The following is a 20,319-nucleotide window of genomic DNA, read 5'->3' as shown; positions in this document are numbered from 1 at the left end:
TGACCACATAGGACCCATTACGGAGACTAAAAAGCTATACAACCACATACTGACTATTGTGGACGCTTTCACCAAATTTGTATGGTTGTTTCCAGTAAAAAGCACTACAAGCCGAGAGACTATTGACAAGTTGAGGATTCACCAGCAATGTTTTGGAAATCCAGCAAGAATAATAACTGACCGAGGTACTGCTTTTACAAGCAAAGAGTTTGAAGAGTACTGCACGGAAGAAGGCATAGAGCATATAAAGATAACCACAGGGGTTCCCAGGTCAAACGGTCAATGCGAGATTATTCATAAGACGCTGACCTCAATACTGACCAAACTATGCATAGAAAATCCGACACAGTGGTATCGACATGTCAGTCAAGTACAAAGATGTATAAATAGTACCTACCAGCGCAGTATAAATACGTCACCATTCGAGCTACTTATAGGCGCTAAAATGAAGCTTAAAGAAGACATGGAGATTTATGAGTTACTAGAACAAGAAAACAGAGACTGCTATGTTATAGCTAGAGAAGAGAACAGAAGGAAGGCGAAAGAACAAATACTAAAGGTACAAGAAGAGAACAGGCGTACGTTTAACAGGAAAAGGAAGGAAAGTACCAAGTATAAGGAAGGTGATCTGGTTGCAATAAAAAGAACCCAATTTGGAGTTGGAATGAAGTTGAAGCCTAAATACCTAGGTCCGTACCGAGTCACGAAAGTTACAGGACGAGATCGGTACCAAGTACAGAAGGTCGATGATTCCACCGAAGGGTCCATCCAGGAACACCACCACCTCCTGTGATCATATAGGCCAAGAAAGGTACGCTCGGCTAGTATGGCGGAATGGAAATAATTAGTAATAGCTGAAATTTTCGGTGTATGGGACAGATAATAAATCTAGTGATTACGTCGACACATAATCCAAATAAATATATTACATTTAGGTATTTAAAAAAAAATTTAAAAATATAAAAAATCACAGAAAGTTTGTAAAAAATATTAATAACATTTTTTAAATTTATACTCATAGAGAAATATTTGCTTTATGACATTAAGCATGAATCACAAAAAAAATAATTCTGTATCCTACATTTAAAGTAAGTAACCTACGGTTATTATTAAATTCAGTATATTTCCGTCCTCAAAAATGGTAATAGGCTATTTTTTCTCTCATTATTTCCAAATTATAATAAGTACAAGCGTTGCAATTTAATCGTACACTAAATAATACCGTATGGTAGGTTTTATGGGGTTGTGCATTAATTGCCTGGTTAAAAATGGCAATAGATCAATATCATATGGGATTTTTATTATGAGTTCTCTTTCGTCGAATACTGTTAAAATCGGCTTGAAATATGATTCGTAACACAAAAAACCATCAAAAACGTTATCGTTGCTTTAAAGTTGCCGCGCACGAGCCAGCGAGCTAACGCGATTGGTCGTTGCATGGAGCGGGGCGACGGAACGATGATACTTCCATCGCCCCGAGCGCGAATATTTAAAAAAGTATTTAGTATATTTACTATTTACTCGGTCAAAACATATGTACCAGTGAACGTAAAAAATATGGGAGACTAGATTCGAACTAATTATCAGCTTTAATCTGGGCAAGAGTGCTGTAAATAAGAAAGTAAATTTTACGTAATTGCAGGCTTTCCGTCTTTGCGTGCGCGTTAAATTTAATACAATAATAGGCCAATTATATAGGGCTATTATACTGACACACACCCAATTTGATAGCAGAAAAAGACGCGAAATTAAAATTTTCTTAGGGAAATCAAATCTTCGCGCCTATAAGTTTAAACCATTTAGAATTTCAATAGCGGTCATTTAAGTACCACCCCTCACCACTAAAATGTAATTATCAAAAACGACAGTTGCTAATGTTCCCCAAAGTAAGCATTTCTAGTTATTGCTGCAATACAGTGGTACCGGGCACCTTGCGATGCAAGGCCGAGCAGGAATCGCAAACCTTAAAATATTTGCACTAATTAATTGAGTTAGGATTTTGTTAGTTCTTTAATTGAATAGCAAAAAATATAAGTTATGTATTAGAAATACCGTTTTTATTCGATTTTTAATTAAGTAATTATTGTTAAACTTATTTTTACCGTGTGGTGTCGGTTAAAATTTCACTAGTAACATCATTTGGCGACTAGGGCAATAAAAGTCGACACCATAACCAACAAATTAACAAACAACAATAACCAACAAATTAACAAACAACAAAAAATTTGCAGTAATATTCCAAAACTCGACTGAACGCAAGCGCACCGAACCGTGTCACTCCCCTGACGCGACTCAGTGTCATAAAACGTAAGGCCGTGGTATTAACGACAGCGGATAGCTGAGCGGCGAGCGGTGACTGCAGGCGGCAATAAGGTGTTCAGTTAATGTTTTTATAATTTGAAATGACTTCGTTTCCATGTAGAAATAACCAAACAGCCTTTAGAAGCATTTAATATTTTATTTGTGGCCGTATAAATTATGTTTTATTGGTAAATTAACTACAATTATTCATATTTGTGGATAAAACAATATACATACTATAATTAATACTAAATTAACATTAAATAAATACATTATTTATGACATAAAAATACATTGCGCGTATTTAACTACTTAGCACTGTTTAATTACGATACTTGCAAGCAAGTAGTAAAGTATAGATAATGGATTTGTCGCTAGAAAATTACGATATCGAGATAAAAGTCAGGTCTCTGAGCGCTATTGAAACCTTAAATGCTTTTTACTTATACATGTTTTAAATTTGCCGCGCTTTTTCTAGTCAAGCTGAATGTGTTTCACTATAGAATAATAATCGAATTGGTTCAGATTTAACGTTTAATGCATATAAATAACATAATTTTGGACTAAGTACATTATACATACCTACATGACATCAGGCTATGGTTTGGCGCACCGTGACCCTGAACGGCGCGGTAATGTGTTACGGCTGTTAAGTGAAGTCCAGACGGGATGATCAAATCGACCGATTTGATCAGAAATGAAATTGGGGTCAATCTCCAAATTAAGCAACAATTAAACAACTGTACCCATATTTGGAACCTCAGAATAATATACCCGGCCGGATACCGGATAGTAACTTTGCTTGATTTCAGAGTAAACAAATTGGATTTAAGAAACAGTCACGGTCATATTGTACATTACTCGTTTATTATTTCAAAACAATTTAAACATCCACTCACTTGCACGCGTAGGTACCTACTCATTTCGAACATAGAAATGAGTCCGCGCCAACGTTCACCACGAAACAGGTTAAAACCTGCACAATGCGCACCTAAAAACCGAAATGTAGGTATTGTTAAATTTAGTTTATAGTTAATTAGTTTTTTGGTGTAAGTGTATGAACCAAGGTCTGAAATAAATGATTTTTTATTTTTTTTATTGTTCCGCCGGCCGAAGATTCGACGGTCGGATACCGAATATTTGGCCGACGGTCAGGCCAAATATCCGGTATCCGACCAAACAACTATCCATTGCATTTCTAATTGAGAGTGGCAACACTATCGTAGGTCGTATTGCCCTTTTCTAGCATATACGTCCCTCGCTCCTACACTCCCACCACACAGGCAGGTTGCTTTGTCAGTTATACAAGGCAAATTTTCAAGTCATTGGCTTGCTGTTTTTCCATCTGGAAGGTCGTGAAGCTAAACTGCTGGTGAGTTTTTGAATTTGTACCTCAGTTTAGCTGACTATATTGAAATAGTTATTTATTTTACAAGGGGGCAAAGTTGTTGTTTAACCGCTCGTGCTAATATTGATACTTGAGCAAGTAAAACATTCGAAACATGGAATCTTGAGCGTTGCGAGGGTTTCAAAGCACGAGGGTTAAACAAAATTTGCCCCAAGTGAAACACAAAATGTTTCACCACACCAACCCAAAGCAAATATTAAATGTAAAAATATCATACAAAATCAAATACAAATGAATTTTATTAAATATTTATGATTTAAAAGTCAATTCTACCAGCAAACATAAGAAAACAACTCAAAATTTGCATTTGATTCCTTTCCCTCACTTGTGAATAAAATGAAACTTTGCTCTCAGTTTTTGAAGTGCAAAGTAAGCCTTTCCGAGCTGGTGTGAAATAAATAATTAAATTTTTCACGCCACTGTTCGGAAATGTGGCAATAGATGGTCTAAAACCAAGCTGGAAAGTAGGCAATAGCTGTAGCACCTGAACCACCACTACTACAATGTTTTATTATTATCATCATCTGTCATTGGTGACAGTTCGCTACAGCAATGAGTATAATTTAAAACATAAAAATCAATAAAAGGTCTTTTTTGGCGCAACTTTTTCCTTCAAAAATAAATTTAGGTTATTTATAGGACCAATTTCTTGTTTAAAAAAAAACGAAATGTCAAACTATTCATTCATTCAGTCAGTTCATTCGATTCACGCTTAAGGCGTTTTTTACTTTTGTAGCTGTTTGTGGTTTTTTAGCAAAAACGCTTCTAAGTTTAGAGTCGGTTTGAAGCAAACAACATAAAAACGCCTCTTAAATGGGATAAAAAAGAAAAAAGGCGGGATCGGAAAATTCTCACTGAATTGGATAGTACTATAAAATATAAGAAACACGTATCTACGCTCGCTATAAAAATGAGTTCTTCTAGTGAAGAAAATGATATTCTTACGCTGACGCCTACCGAAATTCAAGAGACAGCACAGGCAGTGGCTAGTAATTTGCTACCAGAGAAATCGCGGGCTAGTACTTATAGTTATCCAAATGTTTCCTTATTTCCTCGCAGTAGTCGTGAAAAGCACTATGTAATGCCTCGGCCGGAAACGCTAAAGATGGAGTCGTATTATTCGAGGGCCTCCACCAACGTGTCGGCCCTCAAACTCACTCGTCCATCTTTTAGCGGTTTTCCGTCCTCTCCTACAATGTACTATAGTTGTCCATTAAATTATCTAGCAAATAAAAACGATCCGGAATAGTGATGTGAAAGTGCAAGAGGATATTAGAAAGAGAGATGCCTAAGAGTAGCATACCATAATGAATACATGTGTCTTAGCTGTATATTGTATTGTTATAAATAATGTTAAAAATGCTTTATGTTGTTAATGTGTTCCAAATTGTGCCGCTTTGGCATTAGCTGTAAGGTGCAATTTCTTATTTGAAATAAATAAATAAATACAATAAATGTTAATTTTACAAAATGTACCTGTCAAGTTGTATACTTTACTAAATATCTCTCTCCTCACAGGTGTTACAATAAAGGGTGTACGTACTACATAATTAATTAAACACTCATAATATAATTATATTACATACACATAATAAGTATATCATAGGATATGTATAATCACATTGGTTTGGCGTCTTCCCACCACCAGGCGATAACAAACATGTTTCAATATTATTCTTATGTTCCGAATATCGGTACAGCTGTTTAATGACAGCATTTACACAAAAATAAAACGCTAATTAAATAACTTATCATATTCGGAACTACAGATGCAACGGATAGTTGTTTGGCCGCATACAGGATACCGGATGTACGGCCTGACCATAGGCCGAATATTCGGTATTCAGCCGCCGAATATTCGGCCGGCGGAAATATTCAGGTTTTTCAGGTGCGCATTGTGGAAGTTTTGGCCTGTTTCGTAATGAACTTTCGCGCGGTATATAGGTCTATCACTAGGTACGAAATTAGTGCGCGAGCTAGTGAATGGAACGTTTAAATTGTTTTAAAATAATAATCGAGTACGATTATATTCCGATATCAAGCATAGTTATTTAGTACCCTTATTTTAGTATCCGGTATCCGTCCGGATATTAAAATAAGGGCGAGATAGGATACCGGATAGTAACCGAATATCCGGTGCATCTCTATTCGGAACCTAAAGTTTTAATCCTGCATGGTGCAAATATGTATAATTCTGAGACAATGACTTGAAAATTTGTCTTGTATAACTGACAAAGCAACCTGCCTGTGTGGTGTGGGGGAGAGAGGGAGGTATATGCTAGAAAAAGACAATACGACCTAGGGGCTGTCCATACAGGACGTCATCTATTTTTGACGATTTTTGTCCCCCCCCCCCCCGCCCCTAAAATCATCAAAAAATCATGCTTCGAATGACACCGTTTCCTCCTGCGTCATGCTACCATCATCCGATGTCCAGACCCCCCCCCCCCCCCCCAAATTTGAAATGACTTAAATTTATGAATAGGCCCCTACGACAGTGTTGCCACTCTCAATATTATTTATTCTTAGGGTCCGAATATGGTAAGTTATTTAATTAGCGTTTTATTTTTGTGTAAAACGCTGTCATTTTAAAGCCGTACTTTTCGCCTTATTGCAAAGGAGTAAGGTGCAAAAGTGTAAACATATATTTCATGTCGACTCTTATTATACTATGTTATACTTATTATGGAACTTACTGTTATACTTATTATAGAACGTAAACTATGAATTGAAAGAGCACGAAATAGTCAATATAATACGTTTGTTGAAAAAAAAAGTCTACAGACGCTTAGGCGCGAAGGGTTATTGTCTCATAGAAAATTTGAATTTCGCGCCTTTTTCTACTGACAAAGTTGTTGGATAGACGTTAATATCAAATTAAAGAGTGGGCCTACACACTTCGCTGTGACAGAATGTGAAAGTGTCACCAAAACTGTCAAATGACTACGATAATAAGTATTCCTTTTATAATGCCACTCCACACTATGCCATTCTGAAATTAAATAAGAACGATAGATAGTCATGCGCAATTTTTATTTTTGTAGTGGGTCATAATTGACGTATATAATTACGAATATAATTTGAACATCAACCAATAATATTGGAAATGATATCAGTTATTTTTAATCAGCTATCATTCACGCGCGCGTTCATTTTGCTCAGACTTCGCCGCACAAATATTTGGTGCGAGCGAGACGCCCGCGCACGTTCGAATTGGCCTGTCACTTGTAGCAACTTGTAGGTAAGTACATACTTACCTACATACTATCCACGCGTCCTTGGCACGAACTCCCGCCACCGCCCGCATTGAAACTGTCCCCGCGCGCCGCAAGGAAATGTAATCCTTAGCATTAGCGCAAAGAGTTCAAATTTGGTAGTTTCATTTAGAGAAATTTGTTAAAATGCACATATTTATTACATTGACCATATTTTTGTGTGATTATGTATTGAATATCACTTTGAACGTGTAATAGGCGGAGCGCCGGGGATGGGAAGGGGGCGATTCAGTAAACACAGTATACCGGTTGACAGATGTAATACCTTCCAGCTCGTACACTCTAATCTCACAATACTTACTATTCTATCATTATATATAATTATTCTACGTGACCGAAGAGGAAATCCCTTATCGAGTGGAGGCGCAATATCTACATTTAATGTGCTGATCACTCAATATGCACAGACGTGCCAATATGAATGTCTGCCTATCGCACCTCCCCTGAAAAGGTAGGGGGTTCCCTCCCCTGAAAAGAACACTATTGGTGGTACAACTTTACTCTATTCTTATGTTCTAAATAATCTGTATTATTTTTAATTACCTTTAAATTTGAACCTATAATATCTTTTATTTTATATGGTCCTAAATATAGGTCATTTAATTTATTGTAACATTCATTCTTAATTAATACTAAATCACCTATCTTAAAATTAACAACGTTAGCCTTACAATCGTATTTTAATTTTCTTTGAATTTTACTTAGAATTAGATTATTCCTAGCATCAGAATGTGCTTTTTGTAACCTAAATTTTAACTCTAATGGATAGTGATCGTAAACATATAGTGGTTCTACTCTATTTACAAGATTACTTGGTACATTACAGGATTTCCCAAACACTAACTCGTAAGGCGAATATTTTGTACTTGTATTTACTGAAGTGTTGTACGCAAAACACCAGTACTGAACCCATGAGCTCCAGTTTGTGGCGAAATTCCTAGTTTGTATTCTCAGGTAACTGCCAAGATGTTTATGCCAATTCTCTAATGAACCAATACTCTCATGATGGTATGGTGTCGAGTTAATTTTCTCAACTTGCAATAATTTACAAACTTCCCTTAATGTGGAATTAATGAATTCAGTACCACAATCTGTTGCTAGAGTTTTGGGAATTCCATATCTTAAAACAAAATTTTCAACGAATGCCCTTGCTACTGTCTGAGCATCCTTACTTTCCAATGGATATGCCTCTACATACTTGGTCAATTCACATTGCAAAGTTAGGATATACTTATATCCTGCATTATCTACATCCATTGGTCCTACAATATCTAAATATACTTTTTCAAAAGAAGTTGTAGCTGTGGTGGTTATAACCATATTATCTCGCGTGTTCCTGTTGCTAAATTTTTGCCTTTGACAATCCTTGCATCGTTTAACATAGTCATCTATGTCTTTACGCATGTTTTGCCAATAGTACTTTTTCTGAATACTGCTTATCATTCTTGTACTACCAGCGTGTCCACTAGTGGGTAATAAATGATAGTCATTAAGTATAACCCGAATCATTTCCCGATCGGTAACTCGTGTTTTCCCTTGTATTACACATAACCTTGGTAATTCGTCTTGTCCCGCGCGAAAGACTTTTGTTAATAACATCATATATTTTTTATTCTGCTCACTTTTAACTAGTACTAACTCTGCTATATTTAAACTTTTGCACAGTATAACCAAGTCTCGTAACGATACGTCTAAGCGTGCCTTCGTTAATAGAGAATCTTGGTTTATGCAAATTGCAGAGTTTACATAAACAACATTGTCAGACCTGGTCTGATTTAAATCCTTAGCGACTTCCGACATTTTCTCAAACTCTTTATATGAGCAAATTTTCAATTCTGTATCTCCTTTCGACCCTTTTATGATATCTACTACTCTAGGTTGACCAGGCTCTAAAGACTCAGTACCTGAGTCCTGTATCTCTTGTGAAACGTTCGATGAGCGAGTCATTGAACGAGTAACTACCCCAACGAATGCTGAATTCAAAGATTTCAACTCGTCCGATGTAATGACGATCCTCGATAAGGCATCTGCCGTGACATTTTCTGAACCCTTAATATATTCAACCTCGAAATCATACTCCTCTAAAGCCAACCTAAACTTTGTTAAGCGACTACTAGGATCCGTCATGCTAAATAGATGTACTAGAGGTTTATGGTCCGTTAAAATTTTAAATTTCCTGCCATACAAATAAGGCCGAAAATGCTTAATTGACCATACAATACTTAACAGTTCTTTATGAATCGTGGGATAGTTAAGTTCCGACTTATTCAATTGTCTACTCGCGAAAGCTACTGGCTTATTATTCCCATTCGACAATACTGCCCCTATAGCTACACCTGACGCATCCGTTTGAAGACGAAAAACATTATCACTTGACAAATCTGGATAGTCTAAAACTGGGGGAGAAGACAGCAAAACCTTTAGCTTCTGAAACGCCGTCCCACATTCTACTGACCAATCAAATTCAACGCCCTTTTTAACCAATCGATTTAAGGGATACACTATTTCTCCGAAATTCCTTATGAACCTTCTATAAAAATTTGCAAAAGCTACAAACCGCCGAACCTCATCCGCATTTTTAGGCACCGGAAAATTCTTCAACACTTCTATCTTACTAGTATCGGGCAAGACTCCGCTAGGTGTTATTACATGCCCCAAGTAATTTAATTCCTTTTTTAGAAAAACACACTTACACGGGTTAAGCTTCAAATTGACTTCCCTAAACTTCTCAAAAACTTTAATTAAGTTAGCGTTATGCTCATGCAAACTCTTCCCGAAAACAATTACGTCATCCAAATACAAAAAACAAGCGTCCTGAGTTAACCCTGATAACGCTACAGCCATAAGCCTGGAAAATGCGCTAGGACTACTTCGTAAACCCATGGGGAGCCTTTTAAGCATATACTGTTTATCTGCAGTAAAAGCCGTAAACTTCCTACAATCTGGTGACAGCCTCATTTGATAGTACCCAGAGCTTAAATCCAAATGTGAAAAATACACACAACCCGATAATGAGTCCAATATCTCTTGCATATTTGGCAAAGGAAACTTCTCGTCGACTATTTTCTTATTCAACAGCCTATAATCAATGACAATACGCCATTTCTTTTCACCACTGCTGTCTAACTTCTTTGGCAAAAGCAATAGAGGGGAAGACCATTCACTTACACCCTCTTCGATTATATCCTCATCCAACAATTTCTTAATCTATTTTTCCACCTCCTTCTTCTGTGCAAACGGAATCCTGTATGGTTTAACATACACAGGAGAAGCATCATTCTGCAATTTGATCTCATAGTCGAATAAATTAGAAACTGTCAACTTATCACCCGGCATATGAAAAATATCTGCATACTTCGCACAAACGCTTTCGAGCGTACGACTACTTTCGTCATCGAGGTAAGACCTAAGTTTCAATAACCCAAAGAGTTCCTTGACCCTGCCTACTGTCTTTGATGTTCGAGAGTCAAAAGAACAAACAAAATAATCCTCCAACCTACCAACCCTTGGATAGTAATTACTCAACTCTACCCCACTCTCTCGTGTGTTTAAAAACCGGACTGGAATTCTCCCATCCTCCGGAACCACCACTGCGCCCGCTACGAAAACCCCTGGGGTAACTTCTTGCGGAACAATAACATATTCCCCTTGTACATCCGTCGAAATCCATTTAACCATCTCACACCTGCTAGGAATAACTATCGAACTCGCCGCCCCTAAGCCTAATTCACATGACAATCTATTCCCCAACACATGTTGCAACCCCAAAACTCGTTCCCCGTAGTCTATACTACACTTATACTTGATCAAAAAATCCTCTCCTAAAATACCATCGCCCTTACACCTAAGACCTACAAACACATGAAACCTATGACAAAATTTATAACCTTCCACCATTAGTTCCAACTCTACATATCCTAACGAAACCAAATTCCCACATACTCCTCTTATCCTTAACCTATCCGGAACTATCTGTAACCCAAAGCTGTCAATGCAACTATATTTCATTATTGACACATTAGCCCCAGTATCTACTAATAAAGATAATTTCCTATCTAAACAATTTACAATTACGTGATTATTACCCCCATAAGATAATATTTCTACACATTCTTCGTTAGTCACGAAAAAACTCCGACTCGCTACATTGCTCAGCTGAGTCACGTACTACATCGTCTACAGCTGATGACTCTATGACATTGACATTACGTACTTCTGACTTAGCAAAATTGCCCGATCCATGCTTACTCGGCAAATTTATCCGTCCTCGACCTTGCTGAGTCGCGTTGCGATTATAACTGAGGTGTGCAGAACTATGCCTATTACTGCTACTACCAGCATAAAACGGTCGTTGACTGTAACGCTGTCTGTTATTATTACCAAAAACATTTCTATTTTGATTGAAAGGCCGCCTTGAGAAATGAAAACAATTTGTTGCCGGTCTTTGAACCACTTCCGATTCATCTACCGCAACAGTTATTGCTTCCCTAATCGACTCAACAGCCCGCGATGCCAAAATAGTACCTATCCTGTCACTATTTAATCCTTCCGCAAACCGCCTAATTGCAGTTTTCTCATTTATCGGCCGAAGGATATCGTGCGCTGCCGAATTTCCATCGGCTTGAGTCAAAGTCAGGTTAGCAAACAGCTGTTCGATTTCATTTCCAAAATCCTCTATACTCCTATTTCCTTGCCTACACCTCTGCAACTGTGAAAGGATAGCTGTATCAGACTTCTTAGGCAACAAATACTTCCTAATATCGCCAATCAAATCCGCCACGGTCGCGTACTCACTTTTAATTTTCAACTTAGCTTTAATCGACAACCGCGTCTTAACAACAAAATTTATCAGAACGGCCTGATCTTTCTCCTTTAACGTACCGCTATAAAATTGTAACCCATCAATCAATTGGTTTATTTGATTTTCATCCACGTCCACCACTGGCAAAAGCGAAAGAGCCGTCTTTAAATCAAAATCGGCCATCTTGGATACCGTATCCGACTTAACTAGCCTTTGAATTTCCAAAAATAAACATTCGAAGTCCTCTGCTGTTTTTAAAGCCACGTCGAGATCCCCAGCTGCAACTTCTTTTTTACATATATCCTCAACTAACAAATCAAATTTACATTTAACATCTTGTGCTAACAATAACTTATTCCCACCCTGCACAGTCTGACGTTTGTCCTTACCTAACTTAACTATACTATCCCTAATAACACGTAATTCTTCTAACAAACTGACAAGGCTAGCCATAAAACACAAAATAAAAAAAAATTAAAAAAAATATCAAATTACACCACACAAAAGAGAAAAAAAAAAAAAATAGCTATAAAAACTTCAACACACCTATTTAAAAATTTTCGCCCCGAATAGCCCGCCGTGCCGCTCGTCGCTCCCAGCCGCTGTACAGGTATCCCTTCACTCGTTCGTAGACCCGGGACAAAGTGTAGATTGACAAGTATCCCACGACAACGATCATCAGGACCTCAGTCAACTCCAGACCCGCTGACACCAGTGGCGCAGTGTTGTTATTGGGTGCAGTCACGATAACATTATCTTTACTCTGCTGTCCGCCCATTGCCAATCAACAGTTTAAACACTCCACAATTTGAACCGTAACGTAAGTTAGGTAATGAGTCAAACGTTACCCTGTTGATGGACTTGCTGTGGATGTTCTCATGCCGCCTTCCTGCTGTATCCTCAGCAGCGATGTGATGCAGAAGAACCTCACGCAGAATTCACGTCCTGTCACGGTCGCCATGTAATAGGCGGAGCGCCGGGGATGGGAAGGGGGCGATTCAGTAAACACAGTATACCGGTTGACAGATGTAATACCTTCCAGCTCGTACACTCTAATCTCACAATACTTACTATTCTATCATTATACAGGGTGAAATTTAAATCACTGGCCATATTCATTCCAGGCACTAGGTTACACTTAAGGAATCTATTTAGCGAAAAAAAAGAGTACATTTTTTTTAATTTTCATTTTTCAATTTTTAAATACTTTCCACGAGTCGTGGTCACCCTATTACCACAAATGTAAACAAACCTAATAGTAGGTTTTAACAACAACATCAGCAAAACCCTTATCTGACCTTCACTAAACCTTATAATCGTTGCAATAGGGTCCACCTAGTTAGTGTTGGCGATGGTAGGCAGGTTTATCAATTTCGAGGGTAGTCTAAACCATTCCGCGCTAGCGGTAAACATAACGGTTAGCATAAATGATTAGTCACTCGTCACTCGCCAACCTTAAAATAATAATCGCGCGCGTACTAAGGTTTAAAAAAATGTTTTCGAACCGGGAATATTAGGAAATGGTACGGTGTTATTTATTAAGTGGTGAGTGTTTACGTGGTGCACAAAGATTATACGAAATGGAATCAGTTCCACGCCTTCGCAGACAAGGATTGAATCCAAGAGTACCATCTCGTTGGACTTTCGTTAATTGCGTCGACTTTTAATCAAATGTAAGTACATAAGATGATTCAATTTTTTAAATACGCCTGAATGCAAAGATTCCTGACCTAGTTTTTACTCATTGTTTTTAAGCCACGGACGTTTTGTTAATAATCATTAGTCAGAAATAATATTCTAGATTAAAAATGGGTTGCCTTTGCATTTTGATGGCTCTAAGCCCGTTAAAGTATGAAGGAAAAATTAGCAACTTATGTAGGTAAGCGTCTTATCTCGCTGCAATAGGGTTCATAATTGGTGACGCGATTGCAAACAGCGGGAGGGGCGGGGTGTCAATGACCTTAACTGATAAGAGAGAAGCGGGTGTAGTGGGTAGTTGTCGGTTCACCATAACGTACGAGGTTTTTAGGACAACTTGATGATGAGTTATTTCGAAAAAAATGTACTGAGCGGTATTAAAAGAAAAAACACGTGTTTAATATTTTTTCGAGTTCTTTCGGGTGTTTCAATTTGGCCAGTGAATTAAATTTCACCCTGTATATAATTATTCTACGTGACCGAAGAGGAAATCCCTTATCGAGTGGAGGCGCAATATCTACATTTAATGTGCTGATCACTCAATATGCACAGACGTGCCAATATGAATGTCTGCCTATCGCAAACGTTATCAGAACAAAGTCTGCAAGAAATTATATCTATAACCATTTTTTCTAGCATGTTTAAGGCGTAAATATATATACAAGTGATACAAATAATATTGATGTCGGATTCTCGGATAAATAGCTTAATGAGGTAGTTTTATGCATGGTCTAATAAAACATGGTCTTCCATTCCCAGAGTGACACGCGATTACGTCACAATAACATTGCCACTTTATTTCAACATAACATGTTACATGGGTACATTATACCTATGGTTAATAAGTTAAAATATTTCTTTATAATTTTATAATTTTCATTTATATGTATTTTAGCTTAAATTTTACAATAACACGTCATTTTTAATTACTCGTTAGCAATATCTTCCGATTCACGAAAGAAATTTCAGACTTTCGGGTAATTCTGTTTATACTACTGGCAACACAGGATAGCGCTGTGGACATTTGACAATTCGGATCTAGATAACTTCATGCCCTGACCGTCATCCTTGTCGAACGCGTGTTAATTGTTATTTCCTTCTCGCTCAGTGTCAGCAGTCGCAGTGTTTTCCAAACTATTCACGTCGTAAGCTTGGTAATTAATGTGTAACTGTGAATTAGTTTTTTAAACGTTTGTCTTGTATAGATAAATAAAGTTTAATTTAATACATTAGATTTGTTTTATTTTACTATGTTTCTACATGAATAACTTAAAATTAATGCCGTTAAAATAATTTTCACCGTTGGTTAAAATTCTCCCACATTTCAAAGTTTGAGAACCTGTAAACAGCATGATGACGTAGGCGCGTGTCAGTTAGGTCATACGCGAATCTCGGAATGGAGTACCAGGCGGAGTATATTATTATACCATGGTTTTATGGTAATTCAATCAAAGACCTAATTATTACTTTTTTTTTATATCAAGTTACGACGTATATCCGTGAGGCCCCGCCATTTATTGAATTAGTTATTTTCCGTGTTAATATTTTGACTGATTCCATTGTCGACTCATTATAAATATTATTTTCGTCACGTTTACGAACTAAAAATACTATTACTATTTTTAACAAACAAGAACGGCTCTTTTTTTTAACTATTTTTTTTTACCTACTTCCGGACAGAAAGTTTGTTGGATTCGAAAATAAAGTATCTTAAAATGATCTAAAGAACAGGAATAAAAAAAAATTGCCTATTACTAATTAATGTTTAACGTAACCGTATCTTTACTGGAGTAATATGAAAAGATGGCCTGTGAACACGGATTGATGAGGCAGGTAATGAAACTGCTTTCCTATTTTATTTTATGTTTTTTGTTGTTTGTTAGGTGAGAATCACATTTGTCCTTTCCCTAAGTCATGTTGTATAACCATACAATGTTATACTCCTAAAGATGTTATTTTAGATATGCTAATAATAAGACAAATTTACCTAATTAAGATTTTGTTGTCATTAAACATATGGTCTGAAAATAGCTGTGACTAGATTATGTAAGTTGTTACCAACTGTTCTAAAAGATGTTTAGTTATGTTTAGTAAATCAGCCCTATTCTAAGATGTTAAATTCATTAATTCAGCTATGCTTACTTCAGAACCTACATGTTATGTTTGTGTACTAACTAATACTGTAATGTGAGACTGAGAGACCAGTCTATATTTCAGGAACGGCCGACTGTAGGATTGAGTGAAATGGAACGTTTTGTGAATGAGTGAGACAGAATGAAGATCATGTCAACAAGTATGAAAGGGATAGCATGAGTGAGTTAAGTCGTTTTAGTTATAAGGGGCAGGCCGTCCGCCATTGGGATATGTTTGGGAAAGCTAACACACAAGACGTGCCGCTATGTTAAATTTTGATATTTCTTTAAATACTTCTTTTAAATATATAAAGTTCAGTAAAAAGTGAGTTTTGGTTTCGCATCCACTTCCTACATGCATAATGCGAAAGACCGATTCGTCCGCCTACGCGAATGAGTCCGTCCTTCATGAATGGGTGTAAAGATAATATTTTGGATTTGTTAAGAACCGGTTTGTTATTTTGCAACAATTTATATTCGTGTGGAAATGATTCCATTTGTGAATGTCTGATTAATGTGTGATCCGATTTTTTTAATTCTTCTACGGACAATGGTCCTGATAGTTTTTTATTTGGATTAATTGTTCGTGTTTTATTTTTTGTGTTATATATAAATCGAAGTATGTATGCTAATACATGAATAAGTGTTTTATCACTAGACCACCTGTGAAAAAGATATTGTATCGTGTCGTTAGATTCTGTGTTAATAGCCAAGGTGAGTGTTATGTCTACGTCGCTCTCGGCCTCGGGTATGTGATCCAGTGACTTATGGGTTGGCCATGTGTCAGAACTCTGGCTTAACCACGCGGGCCCGGACCACCATAACTGGTTGGTTTCCAGCTTGCCTGGTGCTACCCCTCGGGACAAAGGTCGGCGGGGTTGTCCTCCGAGCGGACCCAGGACCAGTCTTGCTTGTTTGTAAGTGATAAAATTTTTGTGACTCTGTTACTAACAAGTTAATTTAAGGTTACTATTTTTAATCCAACACTGACCAACACAAAGTTATTTTTGAATCTGACCACAGGTTGATTCCGGAAAGGTCACATTTTAATGCTCGTTTTACTTTGTCTACATGTGTTGCGAGAAGTAAACTGGAACAAAGTTCCAAATTTGGAACAGTTTGGGATTTAATTGGTGTGATTTTTGATTTTGAATAAAGTAGGTGAACTTGGACGTTTCCTACCCTATCGCTCGATCGTATATAAATGGCAGCGCCATAGGCTTTAATACTGCTGTCACAAAATCCATGAATTTGTATCGTTACATAATTAGGTATGACTGTACATCTCGAAATTTTTAATTGGTTTAATAAAAACAAGTCTCGATAGAATGTGTTCCATTCTTGGATCAAGTCTTGTGTTAATTCGGTATCCCAATCTAATTGAGCCTTAAATAATTTTTGGATAAATATTTTGGCTACTACAATGACTGGTCCTGTCAGGCCTAGGGGGTCAAAAATGGACGAAATTACCCCTAGTACCTTTCTTTTGGTGATTGGGTGTGAAATTTGGTTTTCTTTAATGGTATACATAAGCTCATCTGAGTCACTAGACCACGCTAAACCCAGGACCTTATGTGTTTTATCTCCAAATTCGGTGGTAGATGTGTTTTGGTGTGTATGTGTTTCGCTCACCCGTTTTATGATGGCTTCGGAGTTGGACTTCCATTTCCGCAGCGTGAAGTTGGCTCCTCGCAGGATCTCGTTCACCTGTGATGCAGTTTCGGCTACCTGATTCTCGTCGTCACCGCCGGCGATAAAATCGTCCATGTAGAACTGGTTCGCTATGGCCTCTGCAGCTGCTGGAAATGTGTGTTGGTTCTCGTTTGACAATTGTAACAAACATCTGGTTGCAATATGTGGTGCTGACTTTAAGCCGAAACTTAATGTAGTCAGCATATAAATTTGGAGTCGTTGGTGAGTATTTTCACGCCAAAATATGCATTGTAGGTATTGTTGATTTGGTTTTAAATAAATACATCTGTACATTTTTTGTATGTCAGCGTTAATAACATATTGGTACTTTCGGTACCGTAGAAGTATATTTATAAGTTCGTCCTGTATTATTGAGCCTTTGTATTGGATATCATTCAATGAAACGCCGTTATCGGTCCTGCATGAGCAGTCAAAAACAATACGAATCGGGGTAGAGGGGGAGTCGCGAAAAATAGCCTGGTGGGGTAGAAAATTACATGGGCCATCATAATTATCTCGTAATTTAATCATATGGCCAGCTTGTTCGAACTCGCGCATGAAATTCACATATTTATCTTTAAATTCGGGGTTCCGCTCGAACTTAGTCTCTAACGTTTTGAACCTCCGGTATGCTATGTGCCTAGATTGACCTAGCTTGGTAGGTGGCTGCTTTAATGGAAGTTCAATTTCAAAATTACCTTCAGAGTTGTGAGTGTGGGTTTTCATAAATATATCCTCACATTGTTTTTCATCATAAGGTAAATTTGGTGCGGAACCCTCCTCTATTTCCCAAAACTTTTTTAATTGGGTTTCAACTGTAATTTTACATTGAATAGCAGAATCGGATTTTTTATGTACGGGACCCGTAACTAACCACCCCAGGCGTGAGCGTCTCAGAACCGGTAATCCAGGCCCGAGCGAGTATTTACCGGTGAGAAGTAAATCGAAAAATATTTCGCCACCGATCAGCAAATCTACATCTTGAGCTAAGTTAAATTCGTCATCTGCTAATTTATAACGCGGCGGAATGTGCCAACGTTGCACGTTTGGTATTTCAATATTGGTTGTACAAACAGTAGGCGAAATAAAACAGGACAAATTAGTCGTAAAGGTTCCGTCTAAGGAATTCAATGTTATGTCACACGATTCTAGGACAGTAGACACTTTTTCATTGAAACCTATGACATTTAAGGCATGTTGTTGTTTAGGTAATTGTAACTTTTTTACCGCGTTTTGGGTAATAAAGTTTTCTTGCGAGCCATTGTCTAAAAATGCCTTCATTTTATGCACATTGTTATGCTTATCCCTAACAAGCACTTGGGCTGTTGTGAGGAAAACTGACCTATTTCGAGTATTGTTTGCTTGTTTTCCGATCAGGGTGTTATTAGACAAGGCGGTCTCGATTTGACTAGAACTCGGTTGTTCGTCGGTTAATGTTGAGATTGGTAATCGCGTTGGTGCGGGGTTACTACCTATATGAGTGTTGGTATTTGGTTTGTGTAGTAACGTATGATGCTTGCCCTTGCATACTCGACATGTACTGGCCCTGCAGTTTGTTAAGACATGCGTCCCGGACAAACAATTAAAGCATAATCGTAATTTATTCACGGCTCGGATTCGCGCAATCACGTTTAATGCACTAAACTTTGGACACTAGTTAATGTAATGCGTACTCGAACAATATGGACACTGGTTAGGTTTAAATTGTTTGGAGGTTACCTTAATAGGTTCGGACGTGGTTACCATGGCCTTCTTGGAAGTGCTGGGTGCGTCCGATGGTACTGCTGGGCTAGTCGCTTCCAGCCGGTCAGCTCGGTTCTTTAGGAAGGTTTTGAAGTCCTGCAACGAAGGCAATTTTCTCAAATCAACACTATTTTCCCACTTTGATTGCAGTCGACTGTCTAACTTTTTAACTAGTAAGTGAATAATTGCGAGATCCCAGTTTTCGGTAGGTACATTTAATGAACGCAAGGATCTCAAATGTTTGGAAATATTATCGCACAGACCTCTAAGACCTGAAGGAGTTGACGGTACGTGTTCCACATCGAACAAGGCTCGCATGTGGTTAGAAACTAAACGTTTAGGATTATTATAACGTTCACAAAGCATCTGCCACGCGAGCGTGTACCCTTCCTCGGAGAAATCGAGCGAACTAATTACCTCAAGTGCGCCGTCTCGTAAACAACTGCGTAGGTATTTATATTTTACAATAGGTGCCAGGCTAGCTTGATTGACTAGGGCATCAAATGTGTCTCGGAACTGCAGCCACTGTGTTAGGTCTCCATCGAAGCTAGGGAGGCTAATTTCGGGATACTTTATCGACTCACCGAGGGGCTGTTGCTGTGGAGCTTGCGGACTATGGTCATTTGGTATTGATTCGTTATCTATTTTCGCCAGCAGCTTGCCCTTAGCGCTTAGTCGGTAAAATGTGTTCTCGAAAGACTCACGTTCGGCCTCTTGGGCCTCGATGTCGCCTTCCTCGCTGCACAGTGTCTCGATCCGGTCCTGCATCTCAGAGAAATCATTGTATAACTTTGGTAATTGATCTATTCTTAAACTTATGTCTACAATTATTTCGGCCGTCAATGCACTTGAGTCGATTTTTTCTATAAATTTCTTAAATACAGTTAGTTTTCGCTTATAGACACCTCGTTTATTTTTTAACTGCCTAATTTCTAACTCTTCTAGGGTTCTTTTGGAAATTTCTGTTTCGTTAGCCATGGTTAAGAACGATAATAATTTACAATTGTAGGGTGATTAAACGATTACAGTTGAATTTGGTAGGGAAATTTGGTAAATAGGTTAGGAATTGCCAGCTCACTTGCCTTCTCGGTTGAAGCTCGTGCGCGTGGTGATTGCCCTCGCTTGGGCACTCCTTCTGCCTCTGGTGTGGTACCACCCACGTGGTCCCTTTGGTAGGTGCGGTCGTCGTTCCCTGCGCGGGCTGCGGTGCCACGCACGTGGTCCCGCTTTGGTGGCTCGGTCGGCGCCTTCGCTCAGGCTGCTCGATCG

The sequence above is a fragment of the Cydia splendana genome, unplaced genomic scaffold, assembly GCF_910591565.1.
Source record: "Cydia splendana unplaced genomic scaffold, ilCydSple1.2 scaffold_69_ctg1, whole genome shotgun sequence".
In the NCBI taxonomy this organism is placed as follows: domain Eukaryota; kingdom Metazoa; phylum Arthropoda; class Insecta; order Lepidoptera; family Tortricidae; genus Cydia; species Cydia splendana.
Note: the sequence above shows the minus strand (reverse complement) of the source record.